Raw genomic sequence first — 14,892 nt, forward strand, 5'->3', positions numbered from 1 at the left:
AAATCAACCTCTGCCTACATGTAATTGTTAATCATTCTCTTACCTCCTCAGTTTCAGTGTTTATGTAGCAGTAGTCTTGGATTTAGACTGCTGCTTTAAAATAAGCAGTTGTTGAGTGTTTAATAAATATTTGGATTTAAAAGTGTCAGTAAAATCTGGATTATGTCAAAATACTGCAAATTTTCTCACTCCCATGCACTGGTATACAAGTAGGTTTATGAACATTAAATTTTTTGGATTCAACAGTCATGAAATTACATCAAAAATGTAGTTTTGTCTTTTTTAATATTTTCGTTAACTTGTCAATTACCATACTCGGGGTAGTAAACAAAGCTTTAGCATATTGATGTCTATAAACTAAAAAGCAAAAAATTCAGACTGATATCTTTGGAGACAAGGAAATAGATCCGAATGTCTGACACAAATTTTGATGTACAAAAATCAAAATGTCAAAAATGAGATTCTATAAAATAAAATAACAGGTCAAAAGATAGGAGTAGTCATTTTTGTTCACAAAGCATCCATAGTAAAGAACAGTGATTTATTTTTGCACCAAAATGGATTAGCATAATACACATAGTAGCTCAGCTGAGTGGGACTGCAGTGAACAGACACAAGGTAGCTTAAATCACAATAGCTGTTTTTCAAATAAATGCCTGATTATGCCCACAGTCGCTTTTAGACAAGCTGCAAATAGAAACAAGATATCCTTGTCCATGTGCCCTTGCAGAACCGCTTCAGTGCTCTGCAGACTGAGGAGGAAAGACCTTGTCACATCAGGAGAGGTGCTGGAGCTGGGTGAGGCAGCCCCTCTGCTCCCTGGACAACAAGCAGTGCTGCTAAGAAAAGTGATGGGTGGCAGCAGTAGGTGACTCTCTTCTGGAGGCACCGAGGCACTCGTTGCTGCCTTGACACGCTCTCTTGAGAGCTGTGCTGCTTCCCAGGAATGTCGCTGGGAGACTGCCAAGCCTTGCACTGTCCACTGGCTGTTATCTGCTGCTGAATTTCATGTGGGCATCTCTGGTACAGCTAGGAACCATCTGAGGAGTATGGAGAGGCATTACAGAGCCCTGGGAGCAGCATTAAGGGACTCTGGAGCACAAGCAGTTTTTTCATCAGTCCTCTCAGTCAAAGGGAAGGTGTTTGAAAGCACCGCCTCATCAAGAAGAGATCAATAGGAATTGTGGGTACTCAGGGCGTCCAGTTTATCCAAGCTAGGGCTTGAGAAGCCACAGCCAGGATCAACATCCATATCCTCTTGTGAAAACACATTGATAAATATTGTTTGTTAAGGAAGACAGATATATGTGGAAAGACAGTACAGACTATGAAAGTTTTCAGAAAATTCCAGAAGTAATACAAATAGAAATAAAAAAAAGCATTTTGGTAATAATATCTTTCTGAAACATTTTTTTCACCATTGCTTGTGGCAACGAAGCTGCATTTCACATAAGAAAGCGAAATGGAAATTTGCTAGCAAACCCCAATTTAATAGACATATTACATCCTAGAAAGGTGTACAAAGAAAAATCACACATACTAATTGTTGATGAATACAGCTGATGTTAAAATTATTTTAATAATGAAAATAATCTAATGAAAGAAACATTGTAACAGCTAGATTTTTTTAATTAATTATGTCTTGCAAAGCATTATGAAATCAACTCCATGTAACCAGGTAGAGGGACTTGTATTCCCTCTTTAAATGCAACTAGAAACAGACAGGAGTTGCAAAATGCAGTTATACACTTGAATTCTGACTATTAGCAAATAACGATGAACTGGGGCAAATATTTTTGTTTAGTAGTAACCAAACTGAATGGAGCACTTACTGGCTTGAGCAAATGTAACAGGAGGCAAGCAGCCACCGTGGGGCACCATGCGACAGGTTACAGATGGGAGCGGGAAGATGGGGCCATGCTCAGGGCTAACAGATGCTGAAGCTCAGACGTTTCTGCACATCTAGTCAAGAAACTTTGTTCTCTCAAATAGCATTAATACTATTAACCCCTTCTTTGTTGTTCCTGAAAAGTTCTTCCTGAGCTGCCATAATTCCATGTACAGCCAATTTATATTAATTTTTACACTAAATAGGCAGCAAAGTATGTGCAATCACTGGACATACTCAGCCAACTAGAAATTGTTTGTGGAGGGACATGTAGTTTAACTGTTAGAAAGCAGTGTTTATGGGGGTCACATACCTCATATTTCTACACACTGATATTAACACAGCATAGGGTGTTCTTTATTTATACTACTATTCAATAGAAATTTTTCATAGGCAAATGCGAGAAAAGTTTTTGGGGTTTGGCATTACCTTTCTAAATTACATATTGACATCCCTTCCTGCACCCTTATCAATGAAAGCTTAGTATTTGGCTTTCTAAGAATAATTCCAGAGCAAAGGACATTTTCAGGATTCAGAACAAAGCCATAGGGAATTTTATATCAGCTTTTTCTCCCTTGTTATTATAAAGTGATCATAATTGGAAAAGCTCCTGTGCCATCCTCTCTTCATGGTTTCTGCTACATGAGACCATCCAAAGTTGACCAAATTTTAGTGACCTTACACAGAACAACACCACTGATGACTCTGGCACAGGGGATACTGAAGGCAAGCTTTCAGTAACGGTCTCTCCAACCAGCATTCAGTGTTCTTCATCCCCGACCTTGCCCTTCTGCTTAAAAAAGAAGATTTCCCAGGAATGCACCAATTCTTGTGAAAGTTTTTAATTTCAACTCCTAAATGCAAACAGCCCTTCTAGGTTAGTTAACATATCATACATTATCTCTGAAAAGAGCTGGAAAATTAAATTGGCCAACACCAATTATGTTACATCCTGTCTAAATGCTAGTTGAATTTACCATTCCATATAATGATTCCAACACAAAACCTGATAACTTCAGAAAGTAGTTTTGAAAAACAAGTGACGGTGAGCTAAACGGCAGTAGAGGAGGAATACAGACAACTTAGTCTTATCTCTTTTGACTTGGTAACTCTTATGATTTTACCAAAGCATTTTGAAGATATTTAAGAGTGTGTGTTATTTCTAAATTGCACAATACCTTACTTAGCACTCAGTGAACCACATTAGGCAGAATAAGGAGGATAACTTCAATAGCAAATGATCCCCTGTGGGTGAAACTGTACCTCTTTATGCTAGTTTGGTGCCTGCACACATCTTTGGCTTATGGAATAGTACCCTGTGACAACTTACACACACCCATTCTAGCATTTTGAAATGGAGATACATTCAGCTGTTGTAAAGAAAAGCTATTTTCACTCTATAAGTGTTAATCTAATATACACAAGTATATGTTAATCTACACAGGTTTCATTGTGGTGACAAAGAGCATGACTAATACAAAATCTCTATTCCAAGAGAGAAAAAGATGATTGTTTTTCCCCCTTACAACCAGCATCCATGTCCTTGCTGGGTAAAATGTCTACTTTTCGTGAAACTATACATGGAGAATATACATGGAATTCCATCACCATACCCCTGAAACCTTTAAAGTTTCAGTCTTTCTTTCCTCAGATTAATGGCCTGAACTTTTATAATTTAGAAAGTGGTTCCATTACAGTCTGAGAGCATTTGGCATTAAATAGTAATCACTTCACAGCCTCTCTTCTTGTATCTTGGATGGATGCATTGGAGGATGTATCATAGGAATACTGGCCTCCCGTTGAATTACTGCTGGGATCAGCAGAGCTGTAATCAGGCGTCACAAACATGAGTTACTTGTTCAATGTTTTCTTGCCTCACATTACATCTCAAAAGCTGTGTAAGAAGCAAAAGCAAATTAAACACACTGAACTGAAAGTGGTATTTTAATTGGGTCTCATCCATTCATAGAACTTTCCAAAGATTTAGAAACCCCCAGAGGTTTGAGCCAGACTTTGCCAGCTTTGTTCTTATAGAACAGTGTGGCAATAAGAATTATGCTGCCTTCCTACACTCTTCAAACACAAACTTAGAAACAAACTCCAATACACCTCCACTCCCAGTTTAGTGGTATTTTTAATTACCTTAAGAATTATTTCTTAAAGGGAAACAGGCTGTTCAGATACTGGCCTCTTGTCTTTTTTTTTTTTTTTTAACTGAGCTTAGGGTTACACAAATCAGAGGTAATTCCCCCAAAGACACTGCTGTGAAACATCCCTGACAGCAAAGACCAGAACAAGAGCGTAGACTCACATCTCTGTATTACGTTGCTAAGCTAAATATAGATGACTGGACAAATTCCAATCTGCTTAGAAACCATGATGGAAATAAAACTTGAATTTTCACGTCTAGTGGACATAGGGATGATGCATGGAAGTTCACTATCAGAAGTGGTTAGGTCCTGTTGTACAATTTGAGCAGATCCAAGGCAAAAAGGGAGATTCCCTGATTTTTCTGAAAGCTCAAGTGATCTCCATTTAGCTCTGACAGCTCAAGCAGTTCATGATCCCGTCCATGGGACTCCAAACTAAAACTAGTTAAAACTTAACGGAAGTACTGTAAGTCTTCTCTGTTTAACAGAAACCCCAGGCCTGAGCTGTGGTTGTATTTTTGACAGCTTGCTTGTACCACCATCAGCTGAGAAGTAAATAGTAATCTTCACCTTTATGTAAACTTTTAAGAGCTTCCCACACTTCAGCTTCTGTGGGATAAAAAGGCATTAATGTCAGAGAATAATTGGATTCTAGCCATTGCCGGTTCTCAGAAAGCTGGAAGGAACATAAGGGAGATCCTAAGCCTCCATCCAGCAGTTCCTTCACTGGGATAAATAGTCTTTCATCTTGTTAACCTTCTTTCATAGTGATCTAGTTACATAAACTGTGCTGCAATTACCTACATGTCACCTGTACACAGTGAGGATTCAATAGATGAACAGAAGAAATTCAGCTGAAGCTCTCATACTGTATATTTTGAGTTTATGAGTCTGAAACACTGCTTTGGTTCAAATCAGTAGGTTGTGAGTAATTTTCTAAAATGGCTGTTTTCAATGACTATTTAGAATAAAGAAGGAATCACAGGTGAGAATTTGATCTCACAAATCTGGAACTGCTGCTTATGCCAACAGAACTACCACAGTTTTGCAACTGCAAGTTTTCATGAGAAGAATCATTGAGTCTTTTCTTAAAGCAATAGAGCATGAAGTCTTTAGTAACTTTGATCAGTTAATCAAATCAGCATTTCTACCTGATTTAACAGGAGCATGTTCACACAACACATTATTTCTAGCAAAATGATTCAAAAAGCCACACACCCTGTTAACTCCACAAACAGCATTATACACACACCTACTTAAATCCAATCTGGTAGCTACAAATGCACCACTAAAAATAACTTCCTATCTCCTCCCCACTCATTACCTGGGGAAGGAGCAGCCACAAACTTGTGTTGCTTTTGTCCTGCTAGTGTCACTGCATTGGATAATCAAGCAAAATACTTCCTGAGCTGCATCAATGCTCAGATTTTACTTTTTTCATTAACAGCCTTTTTGCTGGTCTGTTGGTATTTGGATCCACAAATTCAAAAAATGAAGAGCAGTATTAGTCCAATGATCACGGGAGAAGGGAATAGGTAGTTTCTTTTGCACAGTTGGTGAGTTTTATCAATAAATGTTGGTTTGCCAACTCCAGCATGTTCTGTTTGGGGCATCTGATGTGAGACCTCTCTATCTAGTTTTATTCCTGCCTGCAGTCCTGTCAGACTGCCTGTCAGATCAGATTTATGACTTCTGGACCAAGCTGGAATTTATAAAAATATAGTTTTATTTTGCTGCTATAAACTAAAGGGACCAGAGAAGGATATGAAAGGATGGGTGATGAACCCAGTGTGAGAATTCAGCAGAATTTATGTCTTCTGTGACATTTTGCATAAAGAAACATTGCATTTCCAAGTGTCAAAAGAGAGGGATTTACAGCAATTGAGATGATGAAAACCTGAATAAATTTTCTTTAAAGATAAATAAAGAAGACCATAGCTTGTATATTTTCCTCAAAAGCACATGTCACCACTCAGATACAGTGGATAGACTGAACTGAATGCGAAGTCCAGAGTGTGGGCTAGGGGCAACAGTGGCAACATTCACAGTGACTGAGAGAGAAAAAAGGAAATAGGAGGCTGGTTTGGGTTTTTTCCTACATAGAACTTGAATGACTTAGTTGCATGAAGTTAGGCAATGAAAGAAGTCCAAGATTTTCATTTTGACATGAAGAGAGAAATCTACACTACAGTCATCTGTGAGGTATTGCCATAAGGATTGTAAATGCATTTGCAAATCCTGTTGCTCAGGGACAAAATATAGGGAGAAAGATTAAACAAATACAGATTTGTGGACTTAGAGAAAAACTAGAATAAAAAGACAAACAGAGCTGGGAAAAATGGAGGAACAACTAATGTGAAGAGCTTATTGGAATCAGTCCAATAGAACTTCCTTCTATTTTACTAAGGTTTTTTCCCTTCACTTACTTACACCCAGCTCACAGTCGCCCTGCAGCACCCCAAGAGCTCCCTCTGCCCTGCTATGAGCACAGCTACACTTTGCTATAATTAACGAAAAATTTTCAGATTAGGCAATATTAAAAAACGATCACATTTCCTTCCTTCAGTTTTGGGTTGGTTTATTTTCCTGCCAGATAGACCCATCAAAATCTTATCTGCATTGTTTATTGAGTCTGAAGGATTTTGCTGCTCAGAAAAGACACAGTCACCCCTCAGACCATCAGTCTCTGCTTTTGGTTGTGCTGTTGCTCCCTGGATTGGCCAGGGGCTGAAAGCGACATCAGTCTATGGGGGTTTAGATCTAATGCTCCCGTGTGCGTCAGGTAATCCAATTGAGTCCTTGTAAGTCGACAGACCCAGAGATTTATACTGAGCCACTTCCTAAAAGCTGACTCTCATTACCTGGCAAGTGAACTCCCAGGAAAAATAAAAAAATAAAAAAATAAAAAAAAAGAAAGAAAGAAAGAAAGAAAGAAAGAAAGAAAGAAAGAAAGAAAGAAAGAAAGAAAGAAAGAAAGAAAGAAAGAAAGAAAGAAGGAAAGAACTGTAAACAGCCTTAGCAGACATGACGTTGCCCTCAACTTCAAACCAGGAGCTGCTAGGTTTGGCTTGAAAGTAAGAGAAGGAACCTCACTGTTTACTTGCCTAGCCACTTGCCAGACCACACAGTGCTTAGTTACAAGATACAAACAAAGCAATAGAAAGAAAGGAAGAAAGGGGGAAAGAAAGAGAGAAGACAGAAGGTAAGAAAGAGAAAGAGAGAAAAAAACAAGAAACAGAAGTCCAATCAAGTCCTGAATATGTTTAATGTTCTATTTACAACTGTTATGGTCTAAACAATAATTATTGGGCAAAAATATAGAAGATTTCAGACTGTTCTGGATGCGGCATCTGTCCAACTTGTACAGGTAGGTTCTTACGTATTTCTCTTAATCTCATTATCAATTAAGTATTAAATCACTCATCATCTTTGCTTTGTACAGCAGTATCTAATATTTACCTTGTTGTTTGGGTTTTTTACATTAAACCTCATTTCATTTCTCTCAAATCATTAGCTAATTCTGATTAGAAGGCTGCCTGTTTGTATGAAAAATGATAATACAGAGCTGGCTGGATTGTCATCCAGCATGTCAGTGCTCAGTCCCTCCTGCCTTCTTCTGGAGTTAAAAAAATTCACCTACAACAGTATTGCACTGTTAAAAAATCAGGGTACCTCAGAATAGTATTGTTTTCTATTGAAGGCAAAGGAGTAAAAGTCACTAAATTGTTACTGCTCTTATGGCAGGCATAAGTCTTTGTTTGCATAACACAGTTCACATGATTCTGGAAAACATAGTTTAAGTACATTATTTTTTCATGGATTTGTACTAAATACTATTACTTCAGAAAGAGCACTGAACTCCAAACAGCAGAAGGATTACCAGTGATTACAACCTGCAACTAAAGGCTCTCAGTTAAGAAACTGCTTTCCTAATTTCTTCTCCACTGCTCTCCAATGTTTTTAGCAAGTCCCTTAATTACAGTTTGCAGTTTCTAAAATAAAAGCAACCTCATTTTATGGAAGTTTTGGCACAGGCTTCATAATGATTACTGATCTAGAAATTTATAGATGGAGATTCCAGAGGAAAACAAATACTGATAATTTACTATTTACATCTAAAGTGAATTGCTAATGATGGGAAACTGCATCATCCTCAATGATGTGGTGAAAGAAGACACTGAGTCTTTCTCAAGTAACAGAACCGGTCAGCATCAGAATCAGGATCGGAAGCTTTGAATATCTCTCTTCTGCAAGCAAAGGTGTAACTGTGGCACTGTCAGAGCTCAAGAACTAGCTTTAACAATAAGCAAACCACAGCAGCATTGATTACAATAGGATTAGCTATGAGAAGCTATGGAGAGACTTCGGGAAGACTGGACAACATAAACTAAAACCTTAGCTCTTCATCTTTCATTTAGGAATTCATTTTTCTTTGGCACCTGAAGAAGCTGGTGTACAGCCTGCTCAGGTTCTTTTACCTGTGTTGTGGTGCTACCTATTAACATCAGTATCAGCATATCATTTGACCCTTCATTCCCTGTTCCTATGTCTGGCATGAGGCTGCCTCATTTCAGAGAATTACATAATGCCTTAAAAAGGACATAAATCAGTAAGTATAAAAGAGAAGTATTACCATGGCACTGAAATTCTACTGTCCTACTATTTCTGGCACTGCAGCAGCAGAGAGCATGGCTTTGAAGCTTCAATCTTTGAAGTGCTGGAATGTAGATGTATTAGATGTATTAGACGTATTAGATCTATTAGATGTATTAGATTTAGTTCTGGGCCACCAGTCTGGTCTAGTCTCATGTAGAATGAGCTTTTATGAAAGGTGAATGAATAAAACCAAAGAAAAGTAGCAGTAGCTACTTTTGAAGCAGTAGCTGTCTATCACAGACTGATATTCTATGAGGTCTTTGGCATTTGGCATCAGCCAGAGCAGAGAAGAAAGGGCACATAAACTTAGCAAGAATGAGCATAGCACCACTTTCTTTTGATTGCAGTTATCCAGTCATACATTTTCAGGAACTTCTATTGAAAGACCATCTACTTGCAAACTGACTGCAGACAGTGTAGTATTTTCCTCTGAAATTCACTGGTAGGTTCCCTTTGAAGTAGAGAAGAAAAAAGAATTTGACCCTATAAGTCTGATTTTGTAGGATGCTGTTTTTTTCTAAATTTTCTTTTGGTACCAGTAACATTTTGTGTCTTTGAGGAACAATGTCCATGGGTCTTGTAGTAAAGTCACATCTTTTAGCACCCTTACCACCCAGCTCATGAAATTCCCTGCAGAGAGGCACATAACTACACTATTCAGGAACTAGATTTCAACTCTCTCCTTCAAAGATTAGACTGTTTAGAGACTGGCCCAACTTATGTGACATTTATGACTTCCTAGAAAAGAAATTAATCTCTCTGCAGCAGTGAAATTTTATCTCCCTTCAGTGCTGAATAATTTGCAGTAGTCTGGTTAATTCTCCTATTGATTAAAGTACATGTTTCTAGAAAGGAAACAAAATAATTTACAATAGAGAGAGAAAAAATACCATATAATGCTGTTTCATTGCAGCTATAATTTCTGGAACACAATCTTTCTAAGGCAAGGCCATGCTTTAGCAACAAGGCAACTCCCTTACTGACTTGTCAGTGTTTGCAGATTTGGCTCTGCCTGTCTACTTTATTTGAACAGAAGTTTTTAACAGCATTTTAAGTGTTTATTCCAATTATAAACCTACACATTTCCACCCCATATTTCAGAGAGTTAAATTTCATACTTAATGAGATTCATCTCTCTGGTATGAGGAATATAGTGTATTCTCTCCAAAATTATAACAAGTTTACAGTGAGTCAGAGTACAAAATTTGTATATGGAATATATGTGAATAAATGAGGTTATGAGGTAAATTAATTTTAAACTATATTTTTTAACAAATGTGCTCTTTTCAGTGTCTTCCAACTTTTCATATAGCTAAAATTTGTTGGCATTTGATGGACAATCAGCATTGAAATACAGTAGGTTGTACTTAAGTAATTAGCAAATATTCAGCTTTTTATCCAATTACTATGCTTGTGTATCCAGATAGAAACCATAGTATCACGAATGATAGCATGTATCAAGAACTCTTTAAATATACAAAAGAGTTACTGGATTTGGCCCAACAAATATTATATACCAAAGAGGCTCAGAGTTTAATGTAGACATTTAAGAAAGTCTAAAGTACACAGGGTGGGCACCTTTTGCCCCCAAAGTATTTCCCTTTTCATCTGTCTAAAATATGCATACATTTGTGATTAAGATACTTAAGATATTACATTTATTTTCAATATAGTTTTTTCTGTATTTCCCCTAAGATTATCAGTAACAATTTGGTGATGGCAACAACCAATTGAATTACCTTAATTCAATTTGAACTACATTTAAATATATTTTAAGAATTTACTTGGGTTTTCAATTTTACATGCTGTAGATGAATAGTGCCTATAAAGCAAATATATTTAGTTGTCATTTCTCAGTAAATTATTTCTACACTATATTTTTATAATTTAAATTTTTCTTATGGAAGAACACTGTTCTTCAAAAACAGAATACAACCTGAAGTATTAAATCAGAACAATCATCAACATGATAGATGCAATCAGACCCTATTCAAAGCTCATGCTTACAGGCTGATGTGATCATCTTCTTTCTTCTTGCGTGTTACAGTTTTGTGGATTATTATGAATCAGATGAAAACCAAAAAAGATTTAAAGTTGTCGCTTACAATTTGGTCATAGCTTTCAATGATTCTTCAGGATCTTCTAACTACCTAGTCCTAAAAATTTTGGAGACCAACATCTCTCATAATCTCATTACAGTATTCTAATTTCCAGGATTTGGGTTGTTTTTTTTAGTTTGGGTTTTTTAAAGAAGCAAAATATGCAGCCTTGAGCAACAAAGGATTGTGATCCTCATCTGAAATCTGTTCATTTAAGAATATTTCAGGGTAGACACTGGAGTGTCGCAAAATTATATCACTGATCCCAAACTGTCTGTAGAGACCCAGAATCAGATTAAAACATATGTGCTATTGAATAACCTTGTCCCTTTATAAAAAGCAAGTAATATCTTCCCATTTTAATTCAGAAATGATTATCTATATCAAACATTTAATCTGTATGCACACTAGGATAATTTTAAATTTCAAAACCATCTCTACATTCATTTTTATAGCTATATGATTTTTAAGGGCACGAAGGAAATTAGTTAAGTATTTTCCTGGTGATACCTCCTACTGAATGCAGGTTCATGCCAAATGCTGTTCCTGCCACCATGACTCAGAGGATTCAGAGGCAGTGAGATTGACGCATCGTTCCTTCTCTGTCTGTGACCACAGAAAAGGCTCAGGACAGGTTGTTCATAAATTCTGTAAATTTACTTTGAAATTAACACTGATTATTTCAAAACTATAGCTCAATCCCATTTTTATCCTATTTTTAATTCCCCTAATTTTGTACTCCAAATTTGATTTATTATGCAGCCAGTCTTGAGATAGGCTGCAAGAACTTTTCTTAGTGTATTAGGAATACTTGATATTAAACAATCATTTGTCTTCCCTTAGTGAGGGAAAAAACACTTACTTGTGTTTTAATTTACATCTAGTCCTCCATGAATTTTCAGCCCTTTTTGATGAAGTTTCTGAGCTTCTGTGTCACAAAGATGTAAAGATACAAATTTATCCCTGCTCTTAAACATAAGGCACTTCAAAGTAATGTGTTACTGTCAGTTATTAATCTTTGAGGGGGAAAACCACAGAGGAAAATCAAGAGATAGGATAGCCAGACTGATTTGATCTCGGTCAAGGTCCTCACCTGGATACGGTCAGAAATTACATTACTTGATATGTAAATAACCCACTGTCCAGCACTCAGGCCAAGTAAAAGGATGCTGACTAAAAACACATTTTCCTTGTAACTTTTCATTTTAAAAGATCTTTCAGAATTAGGAAGTCTGTCTGGTCAATCTGTTTCTATGGACCCCTCTTCAGTACTTAAAATCAGTCTATTAGCCCTCCAACACCCTAGAAAAGTGTCACTTCAAGTTCCCATATTTCCTAATCTTGAATGCAGATTGCTTGAAGTCTTGCTGACCCGCACCTGAGGTGCTCCAGCTAATTACCTTCTTTCAGAAAGTTTTCTTTTCCCCCACTGCATCTTGCTGCCACTGATACAAGAAGTTCTGACTTTGGCTATTTTGAGGATTGAGTTTCCTTGGGTTTGGTCATTTGTTTACAGAAGGTGCTTTTAGACTATCAGGTAGCACCTGAGTCCTAAAATGGACTGCTGACATAGCTAAGAAATTGGAGTACAACAGATGAAAGGGATAGAAGGCTAAGGACAATACTGTGTCTAGAGAAAGTTGGCTGAAGGCCATCTTTTTATAGACTTGGGTGTAGTTTTATTAGTGAGTCTTTCAATGCCACACTAGAAGAAGCATTTCCTTATCTCTAAAGTTGCCCTTGAAAATGGATGGATGCTCAGGCATTGCAGGTAAATTAGGCAAAATCAGTATTAGCCAACTTCATGTGTCTTCAGGTGCAGTGGGTTTACACCAGCTTCCATGGACTGTTATGGATAGAGAACTTTTCCTGGAGATAGTGGTGCAAGTGGAAGAAGTTACACTCCAAGTCCCTCTCACTTGCCTGGCAGTACACACCTACACTCATTTAGTGAGGGTAGTGGCCAATGTTAGCAATCTCTCAGGTCTGTCAGAGGACCTACTTAAGTAGCCCCTCTCTGGCTCACTGTTGTCGAAATCAATTAGTCACCTCTAACAGAGGGGCTGTGATGGGCATGTATGTCCAAACCATAAATAGGCCTTCCCAGAAAGAATTGTTTACAAAATCTACATTTGTTTACACCTTCCAGCAAATTAAAAGTTGGCTAAGTTTACAGCTAGGTATTTTGCAATATACCAACACAGAGTAATGAAGCAGAACTGAAAGTTCAGTCGCACGAAAGACAAGACCTCTGCAAGAACAGCTTCCAGGCAGTAAAAACTGAAAGGCCGTTCTGATTTGACAGAAGCCTTTCCAGTTCACAGAATGCTTGATTCCTACCAAGGATAATCCTTTGCTGTTGTTGTTGTTGCTGTTATTGTGTTTATACACAGACTATTTTGCCAAAGTTCTCATTTCCAGTTGTTCTTCAGGGTGTCCAGATGGGGCAAATCTGTTCTTTCTTTATGCCTTTACAAGTAGACCAGAAACAAACTTGATTCCATATTTTTGAAAGCTAAATGTGATTTCTCCTTCCTCATCACCTTGTTCACTGGTGTGTCTAGATCTCCCTTCATCTTTTTTCACTATCATCCAGATAATGGATTGACTTTCATGCTATAAAACTTATTGTACAGCTGAGCCTACTCCCCAGTAAATTCCCTCTGATAGGTGGGCATGAAAAGGGCTGTCATGTAGTTAGGAATCCAGCTGACCCATTCCTCTCAAGGATATTTAATGTACTTGACTGTAGTTGATAAGGGAAGGTCAGTTTTGCTATGAGAGTAATAGTTTTTAGCTCTTTTGCTTTCTTTACATAGTAAACAAAATAGCAAAAGTAAAGATTGACCAAAGCAAAGCTGCTCCTTTACATTTTACTAAATAAGACTGCAAAATCCAGTAAAGTGAACTTGGCATATGAAATAACTAAAGCACAGTTGTTGCTAAGGGTCAAATTCAGATGCAAAGTTGTAGTTCATTTACTTTCATGATAAATTCAATTTCTTTCATTGACTCCAGCTTTCAATGGATGAAAGCTTGCACATATGATAAAACAAAATGCACCAAAATTGAATTATTTAGAAAGAAATGTGATAGATAGGTGGATGTTGCTGGCAAAATGATGGGTTAGCCTCACCCCAATGCAACCTTATGCAACCTATGCAAGAAGAATAGGAGAAAGTCTGTTGACTTTAGAGAGTCTACATAATGAATAAATGTGTTGCAAAGATTAGAACAGGGAGGATATTTTAGGCTAATTTGGATGGTACTATCTTCTTCCATAGACATTGGCAAAGTCAGCCTTTTACCTCAAAAGCATGAATTGGCACTGGAAGCTCTTTGCTACATTTTCCAGTCACAAAAACATTAACCTCTATATCCTGGCCAAACTTCAAAGTGGGTGATTACATTCTGCTGCTCTAATTTTTCGCTGCAGACTCAACCAGATCGAGCATAATTTCCTGATATGTAGTGTTACTGAAAAAGAGTCGCTTTTTGCAAAGTTGCTGTTAACTTTTTCCTTGTTGCCTCCTCATTTGTCTGCCTTGTCTTTTGAGTTGTAGGTTGCTTAAAGGTCAGAATTGTTTGGTTCTGGATCACAGCTTTTATTAAACTGAGGGATGAATATGGGCAGTGCAACAATAATAACAGTATCTTTCAATCACTTTTACTCTCTTATAATACACATAGCATAGCCTGGCTATAGTTTTTTCCCCAAGCACTCACACTGTTGCATTTTTGTTAAATATCACATCATGTTGGTATTGAAAATCAGAAGTCAAAAATACAGCCTGAAGATACAGGGCATTCTGAGTGTTTTTAAAAACCAGTTGCTAATTTGATTGTAAAATAGCACATTGCTTAACTCCACCATTGCTTTAAAGCAATGATTTGTTACCTTTAAAGAGATTATGATTTCCATGGCCATACAATCTAATATTTTTTCAAGAAGTTTGCACATCATTGATAGCAGGATTAATTTTATTCATACTTAGTATTGATCTGAGACATTACTTTCACTCTCAGAAAAAAAGATTCGCTACAAAAGTTAAGCATCTCTGGTGTAACTGCTGATTTCACTTTGGTACTATAAAGCTGT

The 14,892-nt window shown here is 37.2% G+C and overlaps 2 protein-coding genes across 7 annotated transcripts in view; one reads left to right on the plus strand and one right to left on the minus strand.

Moving 5' to 3' along the window:
• Positions 1-14,892, minus strand: part of MAPK8 (mitogen-activated protein kinase 8) — a 182,527-nt gene that overhangs the window by 46,835 nt on the left and 120,800 nt on the right. The window lies entirely within an intron of this gene.
• FRMPD2 (FERM and PDZ domain containing 2) overlaps positions 6,959-14,892 on the plus strand; it is a 71,614-nt gene continuing 63,680 nt past the window's right edge. For 2 of the 6 annotated variants that reach the window (XM_048311887.1, XM_048311885.1), the window contains exon 1: positions 6,962-7,405. The gene's annotated coding sequence lies outside the window, so the exon portion shown is untranslated. Of the gene's footprint in view, positions 7,406-14,892 lie in introns of all 6 variants that reach the window. The other 4 variants (XM_048311884.1, XM_048311886.1, XM_048311890.1 and 1 more) reach the window with 3 other exon arrangements.

The sequence above is a fragment of the Corvus hawaiiensis genome, chromosome 8 (genome assembly GCF_020740725.1).
Source record: "Corvus hawaiiensis isolate bCorHaw1 chromosome 8, bCorHaw1.pri.cur, whole genome shotgun sequence".
Lineage (NCBI taxonomy): Eukaryota > Metazoa > Chordata > Aves > Passeriformes > Corvidae > Corvus > Corvus hawaiiensis.